This window comes from Equus quagga, chromosome 2 (assembly GCF_021613505.1).
Source record: "Equus quagga isolate Etosha38 chromosome 2, UCLA_HA_Equagga_1.0, whole genome shotgun sequence".
Taxonomy (NCBI): domain Eukaryota; kingdom Metazoa; phylum Chordata; class Mammalia; order Perissodactyla; family Equidae; genus Equus; species Equus quagga.
In genome coordinates, this window is record NC_060268.1 from 135,641,055 (window position 1) to 135,653,286 (window position 12,232).

A 12,232-nucleotide genomic window follows, 5' to 3' on the forward strand; every position below is an offset into this window, starting at 1 on the left:
GCTGAACAGGACCCAGCTGCAGGAATGGTGGGAGATGTGACAGTGTTTGGAGTAGCCTTCTAGGCACGGGGAATAGCATTCTGCAAAGGCCAGAAGTGGAAGAAACAAGACAGTGGGAGCTGTGAGAGCAGGTCACTGTAGCTGGCAGAAGAGTTTTGCCATTGTGTCTGGAGATAGGAAAGATCAGAATATTCATGCCTCATGAGCCGCTCTATAAGGATTCTGGTCTTTACACTAAAAGCAGTGGGTAACCACTGTAAGTTTTTAGTGAGGATGAGACATGATTCAATTTATGTTCTGCATCACTCACTCTAGCTGCAGGGCAGAGAATGAATTGGAGGTGACAATAATGGATGAGCAAAAATACCTGTTAAACTATTGCAGATGCTGGCTTAGGCAGTGAGGATGGTAAGAGGTAGGCTGAATCAAGAGACATCAACATGACTTGCTTTTATTGGATGACAAGGGTAGGGATAAGAAAATTAAGGATGACATCAGTGTAGCAGTATCTAGAATGTATTCCACCTATTATGCATGTCTTAGAGCTGAAGCTGGTGAAAGACATATATATATATATATAGCAGATAATAAAACACTAAGCATGAGTTTGCTGCCTTGAATTAGTCTCTTCAAGCAATTCTAAGTGATAAATGAAATGAAACTAGAAGAGAATTCAGTCAGCTTTAGTATGCCCCTTGAAGTTAACAACTTGTTCAGTCAGACTCAGACTCCGGGTGGGAAAGAACCAAAAAGGTCACCCACATCAGCTGAACCATTTTTCTAGAGTAACATATACCTGATATCTATGAATAAATGACACCAAAAAATATATGACAGTGCTATGCTTCCAGGGTCCTTTAGCATGAATTAATATAGAAATGACTTGGTCACTAAATATACAAGAGGCTTTAAAATAATAAATAATCCACCCTGTAAAGAAGTTGTCAGAGCCTTGGCTCACTTGCTACACCACTCAAAGGAGAGAGAAACCTGGGTAGTAATTCATGTGAATGTGAAAATAACTTCAGCATAAAGCAAACTTAATATGTCAGATGGAAAGAACAGTGATTTGATGGCAAGCTTCATTTTCCTCTCCAGGGTGGTATTTACCTTCCATAAGTGAACTCAGGAAATGAGTCCAAGAATACTGCCTGGAATTCCAGGACATTGAATGTGTGCTCTGGAAAAATCAATTTGCAAATATATTGAGAGTTTTTATAGCCCTGCTGGCTGCGTTTTGTTTTTTTAATAACAGAACAATTAAGCAAGTGGAATGCTGCCAAAATTCACTGAGTCTTAGATGGTGACATCAAAATTTTTATTTCCCATTTTAGAAGCAGCTGAATTTTGAGCTATCTGAACCCTGCACCTGCTTTTCTTTAATATTGAGTCACAGTGATCCTATTTTTAATGTAAAGGAAAAGTCAATGGCTTTATAAAGCTTTGCACATAGTATATAGTGATTTATAGTATATAAAGTGCTTTTACATTTTTGTCTTATTTAATCCTTCAAATAAGCCTCCGTGTAGGTCAGGCCACTTTTCTTTGCCACTTTTTACAGATGAGGATACTAAGACTTGGGGAGGTCACATGACATTTCTACTGTCACACAGCTGTGATTGGTAGAATGAGGACTTGAACTCAAGATTATTGATACTCTCCTTAGTGCCCTTTCTATTACACTAAGCTGTCTTTCTACAATTATTTATGAATAATACTCATATTCTATCAAATCATTACTATATGCATGGTACTAGGTAACATCGTTACATACACGACCTCATATAATCCCACAACAATGCTGTCAAGTAAGTGCTACTATCCCTTTTTTATAAATGAGGCAGCTGAAGTTTAGAAACGTCAAATGACTCATCCAAGGTCCTACAGCTGATGAACAAAAGAATGAAATTTGAACTTATCCAGAACCTAGCTCTTAACTATTACTCATATTAATAGTTCAATAGTATTTGATGATTCTTAGAGATGTAAAAGCAAATTTTGAATCAAATACATGTACAAAGGCAAACTGTAATAAATTTCGTCATACAATACACACTAAAAATACTCATCGTCTTTTGGGTGTTTCTAAAAATAAAGCAAAACTTCATTTTTAAGGTAGCCATAATCTCCAGATGTTTCCTTCAGAAACACCACTAGAGGGCTGATTGGTGAGGCTGTGGTAAGGGAAGGTACTGAGGGTGGAACAGCTGTATTTCAAACCTCTTTTGGGGAAATGCTCAGGATCTCACAGCCACAGGGAAGCCAAGTGTGACAACAGTACCCATGCTTGCCAGGGGCAACAATTCATCTAAGGCCAAAAAGCTGACTCATTTCATTCATTCCTTCAAAAAATATTTGATGTTCCACTTGGCTTGGAGTGAAAAGCCTGGATATACCCTGGTGAACAAAACCTCCGTGGTCCCTTCCTTTCTGGATCTCTCAGCCTGCAAGGAGGAAAGAGATGATGGGACAAATGTTATTTAAGCGCTAAAAATACAAAGTCCAAGATCCGGTGAAAGAATAATGTGGGCACAGATTTGGACTTGGAGACTGGGGAAGTCTCTCTGAAGTCATGACATTTAAGCTAAGAACTCATGGGTGGCACCAATCATAAAAAGAATGGAGAAGAGAAGAAGAGGACTCCAAGCAAAGGGTACAGCATATGCAAGGGCCTTGAGGTGGGAAAAGACCTAACCTATTAGAGGAAATGAAAGAAGATCAGTGCACCAGATCCCAGTGAGCTGGTCGTGGGTGAGGCAGGCATATGATGAAAAGAGAGATGCATCATCATAGGCCAGAGGATTATGGATTGAGATTTTATCCTAAAAGAATTTGAAGCCTTTGAGGGATTTTAAACTGGAGCCTGACTTGGTCTTTTTTTTTTTTTTAAGCACACTGGCTATGTAGACAATGGACTGGAGGGGAAACAAGAATAAACTGAAGGTCCCCAGTTAGGCGGTTATTGCTGTAGTCCAACTAAGCCATAATGATGGCTGGGCTAGGATGTAGGCAGTAGTTTTAGGAAAATCCACAGTATTTGATGGATTAGCTACGGGGTGGGATAGAGAAAAAGGGTTCACTTAAGAATGACTCCAAGCTTTCTGGCTTAAGCAGTTGGATGGTAGAGAAAGGCCTAGAGGTGGAATGAGTTCTAAGAAGAATATCGGGCATTCAGGCTTGCACTTGTTGAGTGTGAGGTGCTTATGAGACATCTAAGTATTATCTTGAATACATGAGTCTGAAGACCTGAGGAAAGGGTGGGGCTGGACATATAAAAATATGAGAGTTATCACTAAATAGATGACTACTGAATACCAGAGAAAGGCAAGACCAGAGAATAGATGTGATTACCTAGAGAGAAAGTTACAGTGAGCAAAGAAGGGGCTCAGGATTGAGCCCCAAGGAACAACATTTTGAAGAAAAATAGAGCTTAAAAGGTTGCCTCTGACCTCTTCCTTCCGAGGGATCTCCAAGCTGTTCTACATCCTCTTATCTAAAATTGCCTACATATTCAATCTCAACCCTCTAACATATTTGTTTCGTTTTACCTCAAAATATTTTAGTCCATGCAGTTTAATATCAGTGGATGAGAGAAACTTTCCTATAATATAGTGTAGATTGGCATATAAGCTTTTGTAAATAAATGACTGTGCCCATTTAGAGCCCCTTTGCTTCTTAGCTACTATGTGCAAAGGTTTGTGACATGCACTGTGTAGATGGTAGGGGGAGTACAATGTTTTAAGACATTATCCTAAGTGTCTGCTACTCATTTGAGGGAACTCCTGCCCACCATAACTTTACCTGTTCAAGAAGCAAACAGAATCATAAGAAACACAAATCAATATATGTAACTGTAATAAAAATACAAAGAAAATGCTAGGAGAATCCACTGGAAGAGGTAATAATAAACTCCAACAGAGGAGATCTTACAAAGCTTCTTGGAAGTGCATATTTGAACTGGCTTTTGAAGAAAGAGTAGGATTTGAGACAGGGCAGTATAGAGGGTCATATGTGCTGTGCTCAGGACTTCGGCCTTTATCCTGGAGACAGTGGGGTACCACTGGAAGTTTTGTGGCAGGAGAATAACATGATCAGATGTGATTTAGGTAACCCTAGTAGTAGTAGAGGAAGTTAGTGGAGAAGAGTTTGAACACAAGGACCTCAGTTATGAGACACGGATAAGGGCCTGAACTGGGGCAGAGAGAATGGAGAGAAGAGGGCAGACGTGAGGAACATTTTAGAGGCATAACAACCAGATCAATTCTATATAGGGAGCGAGGGAAGACAGAGTTAAAGACAACATCAGCGTTGCTAGCATGTACGTAAATCATTAACAAAAACATAGAACCTAAGACCAAAAAGAACAAAATTAGGGATTGAGGTAGCCTGGGTGATGAAGCAGGCTTTGTAGATGGTAATTTGCATTGCCCTCAATATTTGTTGATGATTAGGAAAAGAAGCTTGGGCTAGAGATCTTAGTGTGCTCCTTTTTGGTATATGCGTGAGAAGTGAAGTGGCCTGAAGGGATGGAATAGCCAGGGAGTTTACTACCTGTGTGAGCTTAAGCAAGTTCTGTGCCTTAACTTCTTTGCCTCTATTGGGATAAGAGTAACATATCTCATAGAGCTGGTGTTAGAATTAAATGAGTTAATGAATGTAAATCGCTTTAAATAGTGGCTGGCAAGCGGACAGGAAGCACTCAGTAAGTTCAGATATTAGTACTAATATTAAGAGAGGCAGGAAGAGAGCCAAGAATAATACCTTGAAGATCCTGGATTAAAGAGACCAGTGGACGAGCAGAAGCAGCCACCAGGGATGCTAGAATGCAACAGTGGGAGAAGTTAGAACAGCAATGTCACTAAATCCTCTGCATGTGATGTTTTACGCTTTAGGTTTACACTTTAGAACACTGTCAATTATTTCCTATTACTTGTTTCATAGTAGCCCTGGAAATTAGTAAAGTAGGTATTCTCATTCCTCTTTACTAAGGAATGAACGGAGACAGAGAGCAAAACCCCTGGGGCTGTGGCTAGTGACAGGTCTGGATTAACCTAAATCTCCTGATCTTCTCCCAGGAAGTCAGAGCTACGGCCTGATTTGCTTCACTTCAAATTCAGGACCCTGCCCTCCAGAATATTTTCCAGAATTCATTTGGAGGAGATATGTTTTTATGTAGTATTTTTGTGTTTATTTTTCTGATCCTTTAAAAAAATCCCTCATTAACCAAAAGCCTTAGCTTCAAGGTACAGAACAAGGGTTCTAGAGTCAGGTGGCCTGACTTCTAATTCTGGCTCTACTATGTAATAAGTGTGCAACCCCGAGCTTGTTTTATAGGTCTATGGCTCTATTTCCTTATCTATAAAATGGAAGAAATAAAAGTACCTCATTTTTATTAAGATTAAATGAGCTAATCCACGTAAGAACAGTGCCTGGCACGTAAGAAACATTAAATAATAATAACTATAAAGTTTTATTATTTTAGTGGGTTATATTTTTCTTTCACTGCCAAAATATAAATCAGTATTTTCTTTTTTTGTTTTTTAAAGTGGCCCTGAGAACTCAGATATTTTTTAAATCACAACTCACAAGAACTGAATAAACTAAAAAAAGCCTCACTCATTGGTATTAGTTAAGAACAAATCTACATGAACTGGGAATTGTTTTTAAATTGCACTGTAGTTTATTATGATTACATAAAGTAATTAGAATTAACGGGCAGGAAAAACTCTTCTTAGCCCCAAGACTTCTGTGACTGGAGAGGGGAAAGGACGGGAAGGGAAGAGAGAGATGGTTAGGAAGAGAAGAAAAGAACTAGAGTAATGAATTCTCTGTGTTCTCAGTGAGCTACAGAGAAGGCATCTCAGAAAAGGCTTCCAGTCAAGAGCAAAGCAAAGGAAGTTGGCAATCAGTGTGCTGATGACTGGCAGGTGGTCTAGATCCTCCAGCCCCGTCACATGTGGTCTGCGGACCAGCAGTATCAGTATCACCTGGGAGTCTTGTTAGAGAAGGCAGGATTTCTGGGCTTACCCCATCTACTGAATCACAATCCACATTTGAAGATCCCTAGGTGACAGATATGCACATTAAACTTTGAGAAGCGCTGTTGTAGAACATATCACTGGCTCTTAAACTTGGTTGAATGTTGGAATCATCTTGGGAGTGTTTTGGGTTTTTTTTTAAGATTTTATTTTTTCCTTTTTCTCCCGAAAGCCCCCCAGTACATAGTTGTATATTCTTCGTTGTGGGTCCTTCTAGTTGTGGCATGTGGGACGCTGCCTCAGCATAGTTTGATGAGCAGTGCCATGTCCGCGCCCAGGATTCGAACCAACAAAACACTGGGCCGCCTGCTGCAGAGCGCGCAAACCTAACCACTCGGCCACGGGGCCACCCCCTCATCTTGGGAGTTTTTAAAAAGTTTTTGATGGTAGCCTCCACCCCTAAGAATTCTAAATAAACTGGTATGGGATGTGGCCTGGACATTGGGATTTTTTAAGTCCCCCAAATAATTCTAACATACACCCAAGTTTGAGAACCACTGGAGATTGTGAAACGTAGCTTTCAGTAGGGAGAAGTGGACATTAAGCCTGAAAATGTTCGTTGGACTGAACTGCAGAGAGCTTCAGATACGAAGCTAAAGTTGTGTGGTTTTCTTGTTTAGCTAGGCACTAGGGGCTAAATATCACTGATATGAAGACCTAGAAAGGAAAGATTGGTTCTAACTCAAGCACACTCCTGACTTGAAAATGTGGTGTGGAAAGTATAACATTTATCTATGAAATATAAACCGCTTTTGAAAATCCATTGAATAGCTGTTTTTCTATATTTTAAAATGTTTCTTAAAATTAAAAAAAAATTATAGTGAGATGACTAAAAGGAATGATTGGTTTTCTGAGTTGGTTTCTACTACCTTTGGGTTTGGAAGGCATGCAACACCCAAAGATAGATTCCTAAAATGCAGATACTTCTATCTCAGATCCATTATCTAAACTCAGAAAGGGAAGACAACTCAACTTCTATTTCTGAAATGTCATCTTGATGGCTCCTACCCTCACACCTTTCCATCAGATGGCGCTCTCATCACAGTTTACAGAAAGTGTCAATATTTTATAACAGGCATTCAGTCACTCAGCCAAGGCTCTCATGCTTTTCATAGAACACTGTACTTAGTATAAAGTCTTCTGTCCAATGAATGACCTTCCTGCACCCCGTGTGGCTGGGGCCAGCACATTCTGATTGCATGACAGAGAACAAGAAAGATTTATGAGGGGAACTAACTCCCAACTTTTTTTTAAACTGTCACCCAAAATCATACCTGAATGTAAATGCACATAATTAGTAGCATTTAAAAAAATTATAGAAACACTATTTCTAGAACGGTAACGTTCACTTGCATTGAGATGATAAAAGAAAGACCTTGCTTCTTATTGTAAGATTAATCTAAGAAATTGAATTGGTTTTTGGAAGATATGACACAAAACCAAAAAAGTTCAACTTGGTTGTAGTGATGATTGCACATCTTATATAAATTTACTAAAAATTATCAAACAGATGAATTGTGTGGTATGTAAATTATCTATCAGTTAAGCTGTACAAAGGGGGAGGGTTCAACTAGAGAAAATTGCTAAGGATTCTCCCTAAGAAAACAGAGGGAAAGCTGTGGTAACATTATCATAGGGCCATCTCGGAAGCCCAGTGCCTGGAAGATTAAGAGTAAATGGTAAAAACAGAGGTGAGAAAATCCTGATCTTCTTACTCTGATTTGCCCACCTGCCCGGCCATGGCCTGCCCAGATGGGTCACTTTCCTTCTTTGGAATCTCTGCAGAGGCATGGGAGGAGGGTCAGGTGTTGAAATCACCCCAGAAGGAATTGATACTTCGATGTTTCTGGAGGTCAGTAGCACTCAATACAGCAAAGGAAGCCAGAACCATAGTGGGTCAGACAGAGGAAGTGCTGTACTAACGTGTTTACATAAGCCAAGATACCCTGGGTGATCCATGTAAAGGGAAAGAAACTTGTCGGGGGTAAGCAAACAACCTCGAGGTCACTAGGACCATGCTTGGGCCCCAACAAAAGCAGAATTCTAAAGGTTCTCCTAGGCCTGCAAAATCCGTCTGTTGCTTAAGTGTGAGTGAACAGGATTTTTCCTAAAATTGTTCTCACCTTACTCTACTCAGGTTTTTTGTAGGGGCTGTGTCCTACAGAAATGCCTTGGGTAGCCATTCAAGTTTCTCACCTTTTCACATTGAACAAGGAGGAAGGAATATATATAGGAAGAACTTTGTTTTATGGAGGAGTTTATACCAAGAACAATACTGGGCACAAAAGTATGAAAACCTTTGCTATAGAATGTTGATTTATTTGGGCTAAGACTGGCTATAAAACACTGATACTTTATGCAGGTATTACCTCGCAAGACAAGATGCTCTTAGTGGAGCCTCCAGAAAAAAGCTCAAATAAAATTAATTTATCCTGTTATGACTGATGTAGGGCAGGAGAAGGGAAAATATTCTTTGCAATAATAGAACATGCTCTTTAATTTTAATTTGCATATGGAAAAGCAGTTTCATAGTAATGAAGTAATGACCCTGTTCTCCCTTTTTGAAAGATTAGTTGCATTTCGGAAGGTGAGAGACATTCTAAAACATACAGATATGACTGAGATGCTCTATCCTGACTTCCTACCCCTGGCCTTTTGTGCCCATGAAAACCTCAGACCCCTGATATTCCGATGTTGATGGAAATCTCAGAGAGCACCTCTGTCAGCCTCCTCATTTTACAGATAAGACTGAAGCCCAAAGAGCTGTAAATGGCTTTCCCAAGTGCCTGAGTGACCCGAACATCAGAGACAGAACTAGAGGAGCGTCTTTCTGACTCAATCTCTAAAACCAAAATACAGTAAGCAATGTTCTGTGGAGGGCACAGGGTCCCCTAGAGAGCGTCACAGCCTTCAAAGTGCTTGCAGGTACACCTCAGGGCCTGTCTGAGGCACCTGGCAGATAGCCTCCATCAAAACCACCCTATTAAGGAAGTAGAGGGCCCCCATTCTCTGAGGCTTTTCTGTTGAATGGCAAGGAAGGCTTCGGCAAGTTCTCTTTAAAAAAAGAAAAAAAGGAAAGAAAGCACCTAAACTCACTACCTACTGTCTCTCTTTCCACAGGATCATGTGTTTTTACTGCCAGTATTGAGAAATTCATGGAAGATATGTCAGCAGGAAGTAAAAATTCACGGAGAAGGGTGTGTGTGTTTGCTGCTTCCACACATTAATGGCATGATTTTTTTATGCAAAAAGAAAAAAAAAGAAAAAGAAAACCACCCACATTTTAATTTAGCATGAGCCAATTTACAGAGCATGGAAATTCACTTTCATTCCCAGGATTGGCGCGTGTGCAATTAGCAATGCAGTGTATATACAAGAAGCCATGCTGTTAACAGTTTATCTCAAGTAATTTGGTGTCATTTACAAAAGGAAGAAATTCCTGCCTCCAGAAGGGACAGAAGGAGATGGAATGATCAAATCACGGAGAAACACTAAAATTACTAAATCCACAACAGCTCGCCTTATTTTTCTTGGACCCAAACTGTCAGGGTATAAACACTATTTGTTTCTTTTTTAAAACATCTATAGTTTTGCTGTAAATAATAACACTGTATAAATTCTAACAGAAAAATAGAATAAATGTTGATAAGGCACTGCCTCTTAGAACACAAACAGAATATTGCAAATGCATTTAACATAATAGGAGTCTCAAGTGACTTCAACCCTAGAAGAGGAGGGAGGGATTCTGGGGGGGGGGGTCTTCACTGATCTTGTATATTAGCAATTAAAATGTTTGTATATGCAAAACTGCTAGCTTGATTTTAAAAAAAAAAAAAATCTTTAAAATCTGCTGCAAATTTAAATAATTCCCAAAATGAGGAATTCTGTAGTTCTGTGAAAAAAACTTTTCTTCAGAATACTAATATTTTGATGCATGTGTATCCTTATTTTGATTAAATCTTTTCCAATTTTGCAAACACTACAGTATATTGCAACACAGAAGATTTTATCTGTAAACACAAAGCCCTTCATCTAATATTTGTTGCTATTGCCAATTTTTCAATGAAATGACCTAAAAATGAAAAAAATTAACCTATACAGTAGTTGCTTTAGGGGGCGGGGGGGTGCTATCTGTTAGTGCTTAAAAGGGGGTAATGCTTGCGCTTTAGAGGTGGATGGTGCTCATAAGAGGCCCCCATTTGGGGCATTTAAAATGGACTGAACCGAAATCCTTAGCTAGTAGAATGGCAGCACGCTGTAAAATTATTACCGTATCGTGTACTGGCTATAAGATGTAGACACCTTTCAGTAAGCCAATCATTTGTAACCATTCTAGCAGTGTCATATTAGGTTGATAAGGCTGCTGTGTTTTAAAGGGCATTTTTATTTGGGTTTTGGTGAAATTCTTTAATTTGTTGATTATATTCATATAAAATCAGCATTCATTGACACATAGCTCTAATGACATATGTATGAAAAACCATACACTGGATGACCTAGTCGATTATTTAAGCATAAAATAAATTGTGTTAAACTCTTCACCTATATGTGCTGTACAGTGTCTTTGTGTTCTCTGGCAAAAGGTCATTGTCTAACCCCTCGTCAGGGGAGCCCCAGTGGCATCAGCCCTCCTCCCCACACCTATTTGTGCCCCTGCCTCTCGGGGCGCTAAAGAGAGTCCTTAACATTCGGTTCTTCTCTGCAAACTCCCAACTTAAATAAGTTCTGTGCATTTTGTGGAGGAGCCAAGAATTAAAGACTAACCGACAAGTGATTGATTGATCTGTGCCCATATCTGGCTTTGGCTGCCCCCAGAAAGTGGGGAATTGGGGCTGTTTGTTATAACCGGCATGTCCAGAAGTTATAAACTGGCACCTCCAGGAGCCATCCAGCCTGCAGTTGCTTTTAGCTCATAAAGCAGTTGTTTCTTAATTGACGTTTATTGTCTGTCAGTGTTTAGAAGTTGGGAGATTTCACATCATAACCCAAATTTCGAACTTCTCTTGAAAAGCAAGATTTGGTAACAACCTGCTGGGGCCGTGTTGTCCCTGCCCTCGGCAGCCAGGTGTGTGGGCTCCTGGCAGCACAGTCCCAGCCCCACTTCTTACATTTGTGTGCATGACTGTCTTGGTAGGCACTAGAGTTTGCAATCTGGACACTACATGTTAAGTTCAGCAGGGGCAGAGACCATGGCTGTTTTAATAATTTTTATTCTAGCTCAGAGCCTTGCATAGAGTACTAGTGATAGTAGCAATTATCATCATCACTAAAATTAGAATGCTCACTATATGCCAGACTAAGTACATTACATTTATTAACTCAGTCCTCATAACCACTTTAGGGGTAGGTACTGCCTTTGGTAGTAACAGTCTCCATATAAATATTAAATGGGTGCTTAGAGCCATTCAGCAACGTCATGTATTACCTGTACATTAAAGATAATTGCCAAATGGGATGACTTGTTCCCAGTAAGGATTCAATATCAATGCAGAACACATGCATAGAGAAGCTACTCTGCATAAAGAATGGGGCTAGATGCAATTGTATGGTATCCCAAATAAATGAAACTTACCCCTACCCCTGCGCCAAAATCATCTTGGGATGAGCAAACTGAAAGGTTTAAAAATAACTTGCTCAAAAAGCCTCTCTTTGTAAAACCAGAATCAGAATCCAGGTATCCTAACTTCCCACCTAAGAGTTATGAATTTCTAACTCAGTCCGTGACAGAAAGGTGTTTATCCTGAACTAGAAACTCAATGAAGTGCACCTGTCTGGGTAATAGATGCTTGTTATATTATGTTGATATACCTGAAAATTTGATTTTAGGGATACATGATGGGTTAAACTTCAGGTCAAGCAAAAGTTGATAAATTTACTCAGAGAAGTATCCCAAATAGGATAATCAACATCTTATTTGCATATATATACGTATACAGTTATATATGGATGCATGGACTGAACGGAGGCATACACTATATACTCCTAATACAGTCTTCGGCCTGCTGGCTTATAAAATGTATTTAAGCTTTTCCTTGATTGACATTGCTGTAAAAAAAAAAAGAAAAAGAAAAACAAAACTGTAATTGATAGATTCTTGATATTTGCTCTGTTTTTCCATTTTATATTCCTACCAAATTCCTGAATGTGTTAAATTAAAATGTATTATTATTGTATTGCCAAGTTATGGCAATATA

General features: G+C 39.4%; 1 protein-coding gene across 1 annotated transcript in view; it reads left to right on the top strand.

Annotated features, from left to right (window-relative positions):
* ANK3 (ankyrin 3) overlaps positions 1-10,583 on the top strand; it is a 333,064-nt gene extending 322,481 nt beyond the window's left edge. Inside the window, exon 43 of the mRNA XM_046652926.1 lies at positions 9,159-10,583. The gene's annotated coding sequence lies outside the window, so the exon portion shown is untranslated. The remainder of the gene's footprint in view (positions 1-9,158) is intronic.
* Positions 10,584-12,232: the final 1,649 nt, after the last annotated feature.